The sequence below is a fragment of the Loxodonta africana genome, chromosome 1 (genome assembly GCF_030014295.1).
Source record: "Loxodonta africana isolate mLoxAfr1 chromosome 1, mLoxAfr1.hap2, whole genome shotgun sequence".
NCBI lineage: Eukaryota > Metazoa > Chordata > Mammalia > Proboscidea > Elephantidae > Loxodonta > Loxodonta africana.
The window spans coordinates 188,158,783-188,171,249 of record NC_087342.1 but is presented as its reverse complement, the minus strand read 5'-3'; the positions used below and the strand labels follow the sequence as shown (position 1 = coordinate 188,171,249).

The following is a 12,467-nucleotide window of genomic DNA, read 5'->3' as shown; positions in this document are numbered from 1 at the left end:
TTCCTACAAGTTAGCTACAAAATAATTATGTAAAGGGGAAAAATTTCCTTATTATTTCTCCTCAAAATATGTGAACAGGCAGAATTTAAAACAAAACCATTTAATGATGAAGATTATATCGAACAAAATTTATTTATTCAAAGGTCATTTTTTCGTAACTTCAACTATCAAGAATACGGCCAAGAATCAGGGTATCAAAAACACTGCTGTTCAGCAAAATAAACATCATAAAGCCCTGTGCACTAACAATGTTCATAGTGTTTACTAATAAGACAGTCCCACAGGTTTCATCAGAGCCTGTTTATGCTCCTTTCTTTCTTTTAATCTGTTTGTCACCAGCTTAGAGGACAGCATATTTTGTTTTTGCCTGCCCAGCATCCAATTCCACTTTGAAGAGGCTTCCCTCCTTTACGCTCACTCCATGTGATACAGTGGTTTCCAAGGGTGAAGATGAGACTCAGGCCTGACAAATCAGAGCTCCAAATGTGCCTAGCCACAATGACTTGTTCAGAAGTGGCCTGTGACCCAAACCTGCCCCAGCAGGCTTATTACATTTTCCCAACCAAGTGATTCCTTCAAAAATGTGCCTGCAATGCAAGCTGGTCCATCCTAGAACTTTTGCCAAAGCTTCTGAGTGTGTGTGTGTATATATATATATATTTAATTTTCCCCTTTGAATTTAAACTTGAGAAGCTAGGCCTGGAGTGGTTGATAACCATTGTGTCACAAAGCAGAGTCTGAGAATGAAGCCAAGTTGAAAAAGAGTAGAGTCAAGAGGTAGAAGGAAATTGTGTTCTTATAAAATAATTTGAGCTCCACATCAAGCTGTGACTGAAGGCAGGTGTTTCTGTTACATAAATCTGATCAATTCCTCTTTATTTTATGTCAGTTTGATGGGGATTTTCTATAAGGGCATCTATAATAGTCCTAATCAATGCACTTAGTTAACTGAGTTTCTCAACCCATAATAGGTTAAAAGGGTCATATTAGAAAAACAGGGAACAGTGACCAGCAGCACTTACTTCAAAATAATAGCTTATGGTTTGAAAGTGAGGATGAATGAAGACAGATGACATATAAGAAAAAAAGAAAGAATTGAAAAAATTCCCAAGTATGGAGTCTTTAAGTCAAGGACTAACTACACATAGCATCCTGGAAAACACCTTAGCCCCAGGCAGATAAGAACAATGGTCATCCTGCTTGGAAGTTCCAGGCTTCTTGCAGTGATTTGTACAAATAAGAGAGAACATCATTACATTCTGGTGGACTCACGGTAGGTGGTGATGGTGAAGCCCAGAGGCTGAGGCTGTAGGAGGGTAGAGAGTAAGGGATTACCCAGAAACATATAGAGTTCTTAGGTTCTCCTTTGTTGAATTTCTGCTAATGGAATAATGGAACCCAGTGAAAAGCATCTTACTCCAGGCACTGAGGGCACGGAGAGTGACGATATCTGGATGAAAGAATCAGTCATCCCCAGGAGGTCAAAAGACAAATTAAACAGGTGTAAAAAGAATATAGGATACTAGGCCAGAGTGGAGCCCTGGTGGCACAGTGGTTAACAGCTTGGCTGCGAACCAAAAGGTTGGCAGTTCAAATCTACCAGCCACTCTCTGGAACCCTATGGAACAGTTCTACACTGTACTACAGGAGCTCTATGAATCAGAATAAGTCAGAATCAACTAGTTGGCAACAGGTTCGGTTTGATTTATGGCCAGATAATTTCTGAATTTGGAGTTTTAGGAAAGGAATATTTCACGTGATAACAAGTCCAAGCTATAACTAGGGAAATGGTTGGATGAGAAGGAATAAAAGGGGTCACTAGGGTTGTAGAGGTCAAGGAACTAAGAGGTCCTAATGTTGGATGTAGATATGAAGTCATCCAGAATGAGGGCAGAGGAAGGGTGGGAGAAGAACTATACGCCAGTTTCTGGGGTGAATATCTTCTGACCCAGGAATTCTGTGTCTAGAAATTTACTCAAAGTTATTAATCAGATAAATGTATACAGTTATACGAACAAAGTTATCTACTGTGACATGTTTTAGAAATATATATGAACAAAGTTATCTACTGTGATATTGTTTATAAAGCAAAATTTGGGAACATTCTGTATATTTACCAATAGAGGATTCATTAAATATTTTAATTTAATATTGCCTTAGAAAAAATTAATTTGATTTATTAAGCAGGAAACAGATTGTATGGCATGATATCACTTTTGTTTTTTCAAAAAGCTATGTACATGCAAAGAATAATTTTATACTGATTATCTTTAGTGGAAATACAGGTAGCCCTTATTTTCTTCTTAATACTATTCTGAAATTTGTTATTTTCTTTGCATTGTGTATTATCTAAAAAGCATTATTTCAAAATCTTAAAGATTAAAATTTAGTGGTAATTGAAGGAGCAAATTTTGCTCGCCCAGAAAAATAACATGTGAAACAACTCATAATGTAATGGTGAAGATCTGAGACATCACTCGACAAAAGAATAAGACCAAAAACAAAAAACACATGATTATAGTTTCACATCTATGATTCTTGGTGAAAAATTTACAATAGCAAGCATATATTGCCCTTGGAAAAACTGAACTGCACACTTAAACACTACTAATGTTTAACACAATGTATTTTAATGGTTTAGTTATGTTTTCATTTTGTTTTGTTTTCCCATTTCTTGTTACATCAATGATTACCACAGAGTGTGGCAAATTTAGAATGCAGTCTTTCAGCAAGTTGGAAAATACTCTGCTTCATATGCTCAGTATCTGAAATTTTATCTAGCTAAAGATTAATTTCATGGATTACTCTACATAATAAGAAAATGTTTCTTTTAGTTCTTAATTTGCTGTTCCTATGCATTTTTATTCTGGTGATAGTAATTCTAAGAGAAAAAAAGTAGGATACAAACTATATTGTACACCATTATTAGATTCATGTGAAAATATATCTTTACAAACATACAAGACAAGCAAATACTCAATATCAAAAAGATTGTGATCAGATATTGGGATTGAAATAAAATTATTTAAACGTTCCTCAATAATTTGGTAGTTTTATGAAAAAACATCATAAAGAAGAAAACAACAAATAAGTTAGTTTAACAATCTTTACGTAAAATGATTTGAGGTGTCCTTAGGTATAACCTAAACTGTTGTCATTAGTTAGACATAATCCATATTTCAAGTGTATCATATCAAGACAAAACCTACAAAGTGAAGAACTGAATTGACTGATTAAGATTACTAGTAGTTATCGATAGATAATAAGAAAAGTTTTCAATAAATTGGGATAAATTAAAGTACTTAAGAAAAGCTGATTAAAAATCCATGAGTGAAAAATGTTTTGTTCCCTCTTCTTTTTCAGTTAACACTGAAAGGTTTATTTTGTCCTTTCAAAGCATTCAAACCTAGCACCCAAAACATGATTTTCTTAGAGTTGGAACAAACTATGCTGGGTTTTACCTGGAGCTTAATATTCCTTGGCAAAAGTCCACAAACATTCCAGGGAGCTGGGCCAGATCTACCCTATCAGGAACGTACTCTGGACTTCCCCGGAAAACTTTCTCCCACCCCTCCCTGAGGCAAGAAACATAAGCTGCTCCCATTTCTACACTGTCAAATTCATATAGTATTGATAAATGGAAAACTTGAAGTAACGTGGTTAACGTCACTGATATAGGACTTTGACCATGTCAGGACATAGTAGATGTACCACCCAAGCTATCACATTGTTTTCTTTGTAAGTGTTTACAACTGATACTGAGGAATAGGGCTGGGTGTGTGCCATGCTTGGCAGTGATTGTTAACTATACCCATTATGAATGAATCAGATGCATGTTTTATTCCGTTTGAGTTAAAATGAGAAAAAGATTGTAGATTTAGGCACCATTCAAATCTGGTTTAGAATCTCAGCTCTGCCACTTTATACTAAATGACTGGATAGGTACTCTCCATGCCTACTTATCTAAAGAATAGAGTCATAATGTCAACTCCATGGGTTGGAGAATAAATGAAATATGTAAAAGTACCTAGCTTAGAGCTTGGCATGTCGTAGGTGCTCAATATATGATAGTTTCCCCTCTCTTAACATGTACGGTTATTTCCACAGAAAAACTATTGTCAGAAAATTTTAAATCTCCTACTATAGATTAAAAACATATATTGTTTAAAGCCACCGTCTTCACCCTTAATTCATCTCATCCTCTCCTTTAGAAATCAACTCCATGATTTATAACCCATCTTTTTTTTTTTTTTTTTCTGTACCTTCAGCCTTTTTCCACACTAATGTATCCTTTCCGATGTCTAAAAAAGAAGGTCAAGGCTCTCCTTGAAACATTAAATAAAAATTAACCTTACCCCTCTACCCACCCAACTTTCTCCTCCTCCCTCATTCACATATAACCTTAGAATGAATAGTCAACACTGATTGACCCCATTTCCTTACTTTCCAATTCCTTCTTACCCAACGCAATCTGGCTTCCATCTCCCAATCATAAGGCCATTAATCTTCTTTGTACTTATCAAATCAAAAATCCTTTCAGCCCTTCTCCTACTAGGCCTTCTAATGCTTAAACCTGTTAATCATGCCACACATTTTGAAACTTAGATACTCTTGTTGCTACAACAAGGCTCTTTCCAGCTTCTCTTCTTGGGCTCTCACAGGAACTTCTCTTACTCCCCAGGCCTCCATGTTCTATTAATTTCCCTTCTTACTAGACATACTGTCCATAGAAGGTCTCATCATTATATTTACCTCCTGGATGCTCATGTCTATTAAACCTACATCTCCTAATTTTGTTATACAACAGCCTGTTGGATATCTTCATGTCTGATTCATCTTTTATTCATTATCTTCCCCCATACTCACCAATCTGCCCCCATTCTTACATTCCAATCTTGGTAAATAGTGCCAGCTCCCAACCTCAAACCAAGAATCTGTGAAGTATTCTTGATTCCAACCCTTTCCTAACTCACTTCCAAACCATCAAGTCCAATACTTTTGGCTTCCAATATTTCTAGACACTAAATACTCTTCTTCATTCCTAATTCTACTGCCCTGACTTTAACATCTCTTGCTTGGACTACTTCAACAATCTATTCAATATCCCTCAAATCTAACCTTTCAGAGCTACAGAAGTATATACACACATATATATACATACATGAAGATTCATGGCATGCTAGAAAGATACAGGTAGAGTTGTTTTCATTTTTTTTTTTAACTTTTCACTATTGTAAAAAGATCTGCTTCTTTACTACAATATACAGAATTATGATGGACATCCTTCCTCGAGGGTGGTGGAAAAAAGAGACAGTGGTTTCTGTGGAAGCATTTGCCTTTGTAACCTCTTTATTTAGCTTGATAGGCTCTTTACAAACCTTCAGAGTGTGACACAATCCACCATGTCTATAATCTGGTTTTTTATTAGATTTCTTTGAGAAAAGCAAACAAGAGAGGTTCATTTCAATGGTTTTGAGATTTAATGTTATACCTGGCTCCAGAACTCCATAATAGAAGTACTTATTCTCATTTTTAAACCAAACAAACATAATAAACTAATGTAATTGCATAAACTGTAAGACATCATTATTTAAACACACACACACACACACACACACACACACTGATTTGAAGAAAGGTGTTTTCTTCTTCTGAGACAAATCTGTCTAGCCCAGGAAGATTAAAACCAAAAAACCCATTGCCATCGAGTCAATTCCAACTCATAGTAAACCCTATAGCACGGAGAAGAACTGCCCCCATAGGGTTCCCAAGGCTGAAATCTTTATGAACACAGACTGCTACATCTTTCTCCCATAGAGCGGCTGGGGGGTTTGAACTGCCCACCTTCCAGTTAGCAGCCAACCACCTTAACCACTGTGCCACCAGGGCTCCCTCATAAAGATTGGACCAGACTCATCCCGTCTGCAGCAAGGGAGAATGAAGAAAACCAAAGACACAAGGGAAAGATTAGTCCAAAGGACTAACGTACCACAACTACTACAGCCTCCACCAGACTGAGTCCAGGAAAACTAGGTGGTGCCTGGCTACCACCACAGACTGCTCTGACAGGGATCACCATAGAGGGTCCCAGACAGAGCTGGAAAAAAATGTAGAACAAAATTCTAACTCACAAAAAAAAAAAAAAAATGACTAGACTTACTGGCCTGACAGAGACTGGAGAAACCCCGAGAGTATGGCCCCTAGGCACCCTTATAGCTCAGTAATGAAGTCACTCCTGAGGTTCACCCTTCAGTCAAAGATTAGACAGGCCCATAAAACAAAACGAGACTAAATGGGCACACCAATCCAGGAGCAAGGACAAGAAGGCAGGAGGGGACAGGAAAGCTGGTTATGGGGAACCCGAGGTCGAGAAGGAGTGAGTTGACGTCTCTTGGGGTGGCAACCAATGTCACAAAACAATATGCATACCAATCGTCTAATGAGAAACGAGTTTGCTCTGCAAGCCTTCATTTAAAGTGCAATAAAAAAAATTTTTTTTTAAAGACTAGACCAGAAATAAATCATTTTATGATCAACAAAATATAAGCATGCTTGGGAAGATGGCTTAACACTTTCCTTGCTGCTATGGTTTTATTCCTGAAGCTCCCACACTAGACCTCAGTTTTCCTCTTTATCTCACCCAAAAAATGAAAACCTATAGTTAACCACACTAACTCCACACTCCCAAACAGAAGTTCTCTTTCATCAACGTAGCAGATCTCACAACTTAGAAGGAAGTAGAGTCCAGGCAGTGAGGAAAGCATTTGGCTTTGCAGTTGGAATCCACCAGCCGATCCCTGGAAACACTGTGGGGCAGTTCTACTCTCTCTTATAGGATCGCTATGAGTCAGAATCAACTCCACAGCAACGGGTTTGTTTTTTATAGATGCTTCTATAGGGTCGCAACGAGTGGGAATCGACTCAGTGGTTTGGTATAGATAGATGCTCCTGCTGTTGCTCCCCCAAGTATTCAAGCTGTCTTAGATCTAGACTCCATGGTCTTAAAGTGCCGCAGCTCCCTTGGGCCTTTTTTCCAGTCTGAGAAATCCCATTCTAAATGATCCAGGATTCTAGTTGGAATTATCTTCTCCTGCTCAGTAATATATGCAAATCTAAATTATTTTATTCTCATCTAAACTTCCCTACACTCTCCTCTCCAACCAAGCACCAAACTCTTGGATACCATCACATTTTAAGAATACAGTGACTGGTGGACATAAATTCACTCTGTCCTATGAAGTCCCTGGCACGCACCATTCCTGGACAGATGCGAAAAAGTGCTATTTGGCATTGAGAGTTAGAATGAAAAGCATGTATCACTTGAGTTTAAAAGCAGAGTATCTATTTGATCACTCAAAATCAGTTGTAGTGCTAATAAAAAGGGAAGAAATGTTTTTGATTTTCTGAGTACATCTGAATGCTTGACTTGGACTTCTTTTTATGTAATGTCACTACTGATAATAACTTATAAAAGTACATGGAGCATGTTAATATGTAAATATCTTAGCCCAACGGGATAGAGAAGAGCATGTATTACCAGAAGTTTCAAAACAGGAAGACATGAACCCTGGATTTATCCCTAATATATGATTTTTCTACATGTAAATCACTTAATCTTGGACCTTAGATCTTCAAATGTAATAAGAGAATATGCTTAATTATTATTTAAAAGAATTTTTTTTCTAAATTAAAATCTTGAGTTAAAGGCATGGAAGACCATTGAATTTGCTGTCAAGCCATTCACAGCTGAGTTTCAACATCTTAAAACTCAATTTGCAAACTGCTTTCCTTCTCATTTTCAATGGACATTGGAGGAAATTTAGTCTTCATTATGCCTGGTTTACTTTCATTGAGCATTTAAAAAAACCTTTTAAGCAAGGAATATTTAATTTCTGGGAAATAGGGCAACATTTTCTCAAAATTGTTTGCTATACTTGAGTTTAAAATCTGAAGGGAAGCAAAATGTTCCCTCTCCCAACTCTCTCTCTACCTACATAGAGAATCATATATGATGCAGTGAGAAACAATTATTTTCCCCAGAATTTTCTGCATTTTGGTAAACATATAACCACAAATGAAAATTATTCTACAATGCTCTTTAAAAAGTTCAACATAGATTTATCATACCACCCAACAATTCCATTGCTAGGTATCTACTCAAAATAAGCAAAAACATACAAACTCAAAGACTTGAATGTGAAAGTCCATAGCAGTATTATTCATAATAGTCAAAAATTAGAAACAACCCAAACCTCCTCCAGCTGGATGGAAAAACAAAATGTAGTAGAGCCAAAGAATGGAAAACTATTCAGCAATAAAAAGGAATGAAATACTGATACATGCTACAACACGAATGGACCTCAAAAACATTATGCTAAGTAGAAAAAAAAGTAGAGGAAGCCATAAATTAAAAACCACATATTGTATGATTCCATTTATATGAACTGTCTGGAAAAAGCAAATCTATAACGACAGAAAGTAGATTAGTGGTTTCCTGGGGCTGGGATGGGAATAGAGATTAATTTTAAATGGGCATGAGGGATCTTATTGGGGTGATGAAAATGTTCTAAAACTGGATTATGACGATGGATGTACAACTTGATAAAATTTCTAAAAATCACTAAAAAGGGTAAATTTCCAAAAATCATTCACCCTTGAAAGGAGTGAATTTTGTGATATGCAAATTATATCTCAGTGAAATAAAAAATTCTATAATGAAAACTGTGTAGGGGTTTAAGTAATTAAAAGAATTGTGAGGAAAATTAAATTAATCCATCACTGACCTAAAATATGCTAAAAACAAAAAACCTGTTGCCGTCGAGCTACAACTGATTAAAGAGGAAGAAAAATGAGATTTGGTATATTTTTAAATACTCTGCACAAAATCATGTAGTCCTTGACATTTTAGTAAAGAAAGCTGTGGTAGAGATGAGGCTAAAAAGTAGATTACCAAGAATTTTTTCCCTTCAATTTTTTTCTTCAAAAGTTTACTTTGATTCAAAATTGAATCACTTCATCTTCTAAAACATCTTGGTAGAAAATTAATTTTCTTGAAAGAGCATCAGTAGACTGGGTGGGGACACTGACACGCACAGGACACACTAACAGGAAACAAGGAAGGTTTTCAAAATGGTGATCTAACCAACACTGACGCAGAATTTACTGTATTAAAGTAATTTCTGTGAGCTTTAGGGTCCTCGGTTCTCATTTTCATAATCCAAGTCCTGAGTTTTCTGCATGTGAAATCTCAGGAGAGATTAAAAGAATAAATGAGTGTGGCAATGTCAGTAAGAAGGAAGCTTCTGGTGAAAAGATAAAGTGGACTGATGGATTTTGAAGCTACATGTACATAAAGAGAAATGCAATAATGGGAGTAAGTCTAATTCAACTCCACTCTTGATGAGAGTGTTCCAGTTTTTTTTTTTTTTTTCTCTGAACCATTAAGTGGTCAACTGCCTCGAATCTCCATTTTCCAGTCCTGCACAGACACCAGCTAATAACAACAAAAACGAACCCCTTCCGCTTATCTCATGCCAAGTTCATGCCAAGTCCTTTTCTAAAGGAGCCTAGTTCAGCTCCACTCCCTGAGAGAAGCTCTGTGGTAATGGGCTGTCTGGGGCCATCTCAGTCTTACTGGGCAGGGACTTGCGTTCTGGTTCTCTGCCCCAGCCGAGGTGGTGGGTATGTAAGACAGGGTCCTCCAACCCGGGGGGGCACCTCATCTTCTGAGGTTTCCCCAAGGGGTTGTAGCAGTAACCACCGGGACCCACCGCCTCCTTTCCTTTCTAGCCTCAGCTCCGAGACTACCTCACATTCGGGTCCTGCCGCAGATGACGAACGGGGGCCTACGCCAAGGGAAAATTCAATAGCTACAGGGAACACTTGGGTCATTCGGTCTATCTACACCCGTATTTTATCAAAGACTGGACAGAGACCAAAGAGAAGATTTGGTTAAAACGACATAGCTAGACGCTGGGAGAGCGGGTTAGAACTCGGGTCTCTGCCGACCGGGTGGCTGCAAGCGGTTGCCTGAGGCTTGGAAAGCGCTGCCCAAAGAAAACTACGTGGCATTGCTGGCGCGAGTGGCGAAAGGCTGAGTAAGTTGTGACAGCAGGTCAACTGTGCCCACCTTCAGGGCAGAGTATGCAAAAAGCAGCTAACTATAAAAAAAAAAAAAAAAACCTCCCGGGTAAAGCCTTTCACTCTAAAAGTACTCTGGCGTGCATGATAAATGATGTGGTCGCTTTAGCAAAAGGGGCATCAGCTTTGAATCCCACCCCGCCCCATGCTTGTGCAGATCGAGAGGAAAACGGGAAAGTTGCATTTACCACATCTTCACTTGCTCGGTCTCCCCCAACTCCCCAAGCCCCTTCCCTCCATCCCCGCCCCAGCGACACCGGCTCCCGCTCTCCCTCCACTAGATACGCACCAGTCTCTCGCAGAGCTGCCAGCCGAGCCTGGGCCAGGTCCCAGCGCGCTCCTGCTCGCCCTGTCTCCCCGCAGCCCGGAGCTGCGAAGCCGGCTCTAGCTCGCTGCCGCCTCTACCGTCCAAAGGGATGCGTTCGCAGCTGAGTCGCCGGACCCAGGCGCAGCCGGGCGCTGCGGGCGACGCGGGGGGCGGAGGGAGCGGCCTTCGGAACCCGCCCCACAGCGCTGAGCGCGGCTCCTTCGGCGGTGCTGCACTTAAGGTGCTGCGCAAGGAGAGCGGGACGGTGGCTCCTCCCTGCTGCTGCCCTGGGAGAGCTTTTTTAAATTTTTTTCCTGCATGCACCTTGACAACAGACACCGAGTCATCGGTGATCATCACAGGACCAGTGTCCTCCCCGCCTGCCATTCCCAGTTCCCCCCGGGCGACTACTGAGGGTCTGTTAGAATTTGCTTGCTGTGACTGGGAGGAATTCGCTTCTCTCCCCGCCCCTCGACCCATCCGCGCACGCTGCAAACTGCTCTTAGTCTGGCGGGTCTGGGCACACCTGGAGGGTTTGTGCTCTAGGGGTCATAAGACTGCCATTTGATCTAGTCTTGCCTGAGTGGGGAAGGTAGGAACGTGCGCTTTTTCCATATCTGCATCCGGAATCTGGGCCATCGAGTTTACTGACAGATTATTTTAGCAGATTAGGAAGCAGCAAGCAACGCTGACAACTTTTTGTGCAAGGGAAAGCACAAAACAATGCCTATTGTGTTTCACTTTCAGGTCCTTGCTAAGGAAAACGAGGTCTTTACTATTAAGATCTCGTGCGTCTGCTAAAAACCTTACTAAGTGGATGATATTGCTGATAAAAATTAAAGAGCTCTTTTCAGCTTCCTAAGAAGGTGGTTTCTCCTCACTGTAACTCTAAATTCTCTGGTTTCCCGAAGAGTCGTTATTAGTGTGCAAAGTCTGCTCAGCCCAGATCTGCTCATTGATACTGTCTGTGTATTGCTCGTTTCACCCAAGGCCACTTCGCTACCTGCCACTTCACTACTGAGGAGACCAAATTCCCTTCATAGGCACAGGCCACGTGAAATACGAAAATATGATCAGGCAAATATTTTAAGTGTCTGCTAATGACAACACAATTAAGCTCTTTAAATTATTTAATATTCATACTCCCACAATGTGGTAGTAATCATCCTGTTTTGGAGGAACCGAGCCCTGGTGGCACAATGGTTAAACATTGCTAAGGGAAAGATTGGACGTTAGAGCCCACTCAGCAGCACATGGGGTTGATATGGGTCAGATGGCACCCAACAACAATATTTTGCAGATAATAAATGGAGGCTCAGCAAGGTTACATAATTTGAAGAAAGTTAAATAGCTAGGAAGAATCCAAACCAATTTTTTAACTCAAGCCTTTCTATCTTCAAGGTTGATTGACATTCTTTAAATTACACCCTATTAGTAAGGCTTGAGCCCTGGTAGCTCAGTAGGTAACAGCTCAGGTGCCAACCAAAAGGTAAGCAATTGGAATCTACCAGCTGCTCCTGGAAACCCTATGGGGCAGTTCTACTCTGCCCTATAGGATCACTATGAGTCAGAATTGACTCAATGGTAACAGGTTTGGCTTCGGTTTTTAGTAAGGCTTGTAACTTCTCTAAGTGGTGCCAGAAGGTACATTTTATTTTCTAAGAATATAGTTAGTTTTGTGGTTATACAAAAAAAAAAACAAAAGGAGAGAGAGATTGAGAGTTGTTTATATCCTTAGTGTCACTTCAAAACTTATTTGGATTTAACAAACTTATTCTAAGATCTATTTAAGGAGGCTATTACAGAGTGATGCTACAATGTTTGGACTTTGAGTTATACCTCCATGATTTGATTTTTATGATTCTGCAACTTATACTCACAAAAGGGCTACTAAGGAAACTCTATGAAGGCTATATCTTCAGTACCTGTAGTAGAGCCTGCACATAAAAAAAATAGTAGATGCTTAATAAGCAATTTTTAAAAGGATAAATATTAACCTTATTTTCTTCAATTAAAGCAA

The 12,467-nt window shown here is 39.3% G+C and overlaps 1 protein-coding gene across 8 annotated transcripts in view; it reads right to left on the bottom strand.

Moving 5' to 3' along the window:
- Positions 1 to 10,555, bottom strand: part of FABP7 (fatty acid binding protein 7) — a 183,500-nt gene extending 172,945 nt beyond the window's left edge. For 6 of the 8 annotated variants that reach the window (XM_064290395.1, XM_064290389.1, XM_064290393.1 and 3 more), the window contains exon 1: positions 10,430 to 10,555. The gene's annotated coding sequence lies outside the window, so the exon portion shown is untranslated. The remainder of the gene's footprint in view (positions 1 to 10,429) is intronic. The other 2 variants (XM_064290383.1, XM_064290387.1) reach the window with 1 other exon arrangement.
- Between the last annotated feature and the right edge of the window lie 1,912 nt (positions 10,556 to 12,467).